The 3,162-nt window shown below is 38.7% G+C and overlaps 1 long non-coding RNA gene across 1 annotated transcript; it reads right to left on the bottom strand.

Moving 5' to 3' along the window:
* Positions 1-240: 240 nt before the first annotated feature.
* LOC141827982 (uncharacterized) lies at positions 241-2,030 on the bottom strand. Its single transcript, XR_012601727.1, has 2 exons — positions 1,865-2,030; positions 241-1,791 (listed from the first exon to the last, which is right to left on the bottom strand). It is a non-coding gene; the product is annotated as an uncharacterized LOC141827982 (long non-coding RNA).
* Positions 2,031-3,162: the final 1,132 nt, after the last annotated feature.

Raw genomic sequence — 3,162 nt, 5'->3', positions numbered from 1 at the left:
GTTTCTCAAGGTGTTCAATATCCTCATTTCTAAGGACCCAATAACAACTAAAACATATCCCCTCTTAATAGGATCAACTACAATTAGAGAACTAATACATGTTCATAGTAACAATTACATCTAGCTTAACACAAATCATTATGAAAAGTACATACTAGCGGTACGATCAGCAGATGCAGGTACAAACCATATGATGACTGAGCAAGGAAAAATACTGAGGCCAATTACTTGCACAAAACAAATCCAAAATCAAGAAAATGAACAATAAGGAAATGGGAGTCATAGAAACGATAATTAACAAATAGATTGGAACTACTGCATTTGAACAGCGAATAAATTTATACCCTCAGCGATTGCACTGTACCTCGGGGAAATGATAAGCTTTGTTGCCGATTGATATTGTTGGTTAAATCTGGTTGCAGATGGAGCAGAAACCGATAATTGTAGATTTCATCATGTGACATGGGCAGAGAGATAACTTGGCCAGAGGCAATGCGCCAACACTAGGACTCGGATGAGCCTTCCATACAATTCTTCAATATCACTGATCAACTTCATTAGATTCAATTTTCTTGATCTTCAAATCCTTTGACGGCAAGGATGGGGGGCAAACAGAAGCAGCGAGCCAACCCTAGAACTGAATCACAGTTGAGCCATTGTCGAAGCTCTCCCATATCACCCATTGTTTTAACCTTCAATCTCCAAATCCTTCTACGGGCAGTGTACAATCTACAAATACATGTACGACAAGCAAGCAAGCGTGTCCAAATACACACTTCCTAATAACACCATTATCTAGACTTACAAAGCTAAATAAATGTCTCTTTGCAATAACAGTTACATACCAAATTCAAACTTCGTAACTGTGCACATGGATCTCTAAAAAAACAATCATTAATCTGAGGAAAATTATATGCAAAGATTTGGTAAATGTAATATAGATCATATTATTCTTTACTATAAACAAAACACGCATGTCAATGACACTTCTATTGTGGAAATGAACGACGTAGGAACGTTTGGTAAACAAAATTAAGATGACGGAATTGACATTTGCGCTGCTATTTCATTTAATCATAAGCGAAAAGCTATACCTCGATGAATAGATAGATAAAATTGTTTTATACCTTGGGGAATTGACCATGGTTCCCTTGGATATGGATTTGCTGCTATTTCTTTTGACCAAAACCAATAAATTAATACCTTGTTGAATTGGAAGATCGTATTGCTTTGTACCTTGAGGAATCGATCCAGTTTCGTCGCTGATGCATTTGTAGGCGCTGATGCATTTGTAGGTAAAGCCGGTGTACAATGGATCGAGTAGAGAAGTCCAACAACGCAAGGCACACAGGGGGAACCCGGGGCTCAAAACCGCCCCATGCGAGCCCCCACAAAACAAATAAATGTTTTTATTATGATTTTTTTGACCTGCCAAGCGAGCGCACCCAACTTGGCAAAGGTCGTGGTAACAGAGTAGGAAGCAACTAACAAATATCCTAAAATTTACCTTCCATCCATGCAGATCCATAGTTCCCAACGGCACTCACAACATCAGAAAGAATCTCATATTAACATCTCAAGTTCTAAGTTCTTAAAACGAGAGACGTCATGAAATCCGTTCATCCACAACCTCGTGAACCTTCATTCCCTGGACTTGCTGCTCGTAACAGATGGACAACCTCTGCAAGTAGATACCACCAGACGGCCATCCACGCCGTGACCTTACGAGGGTAAGATGCAATACCAACTTGAAAAATCAAAAGCTCGTGTTTTCCAAGGCAACCAACAGATCTGCAGATTTATTATATCCAAAACAGGAATCCTACAAAACAAGCACGAATCAAGATAAACCAAACAAACTTACTCGATCTAGCGAATAGCCGGGAGAAAATCGCCAAAACAGAAGAACAAACGATCCGAATCACCGACGAAACAAGAGAGTACACGATCGAAACACATAGCAGGAAGAAATCGCCGGACTACTCATCAGCGACACAAACGCAAGGAATTGAAGAAACCCTAAAGATGAACGAAGCAACTGCAAAGAAAGGCGTGCCGTCCCGTGGTTATTTATTGACCTGGGATAAGAAGTAGACGGTTGGATGCTAGATCTGTTTTGAGAAACGGTCGAGATGGTTACACGTGGCCGATTGTTATTGGTTGTGCCAGCGGAGGACTTTATTCGCGTGAATTGTACGCCGACTTACTCGCGGGACCACTTCGCGCAATTGCGTCATTGCTTACGCACATCGGATGCCAGGATGCAGTGCGATGGCAATATACCAATTCTCCTTTCGACCGAGGGTTAGGCGTGATCTCAGATGACCGTTCGCAATTTCGTCGAATGTGATAAGCGAGCAAGCTGTTTTGTGTTTATAAACGATGCTAACATCAGACGAATATAGTGGTTGCTTGCATCTACCGTCCATAATTTTTCTTTGTCCCCACGGCAAAGAAAGCTATTTCCTTTTTGCATCCGCAACCAGCGCGGACCCAACAATTAAGACTAATTCAATCCAAAAGAAAACGACCAAAATAATTAAAATTACCATAAATCTAAATAAAAAGTATTAAATATAATTTAATAATATTATTGTAAAAAAATGAAAATAAAAATAAAAGGGGGCGCTGCGAACTACGATATTGGTTAGTTATTAACTTAATTTAAGAATTTGATATACTTATTTAAAAACTTAATTTCGATGGCATGGCAATATATTAAAATTGATTAAATAAAATTGCATAAGATGCGCACAACAAATAAATTGAATATTTTAAATACTCGGAAAAGCATTTCTACGTTCCCTATAAGTCAAAATTGGTGTGTTTTATACCAGTTCGATTATCCATTACCTAGAATACCAATTGCACTCATTGTTAACGAGAAAGAACTACGATGATGGTGGTCCTTAACGGTTAAGATTTAGTTGGAGAGCTTTCAAAAGACAACGAAGCCGAAACTATTGCACTCAATTTTTATCTTCACGGCATAGCTGAGTTAGTTATGACAGAGCAGAAGGGTTCTAATCTCGACGAAAGCCGAGATAATATCTTTCTCGGTCGTAGTTAATTACAGTTTCTCAATTTATCTCTTCACAGATGGTCATAAGGTCAATCGTGTGAAATTGTTGGGATGTCAAATTTCATTTTTTTTTTTTTACA

The sequence above is a fragment of the Curcuma longa genome, chromosome 4, assembly GCF_044706935.1.
Source record: "Curcuma longa cultivar G26 ecotype Majalengka, Jawa Barat chromosome 4, ITB_CL_G26_1.1, whole genome shotgun sequence".
Taxonomy (NCBI): domain Eukaryota; kingdom Viridiplantae; phylum Streptophyta; class Magnoliopsida; order Zingiberales; family Zingiberaceae; genus Curcuma; species Curcuma longa.
Note: the sequence above shows the minus strand (reverse complement) of the source record. Positions and strands in the feature narration are given on the sequence as shown.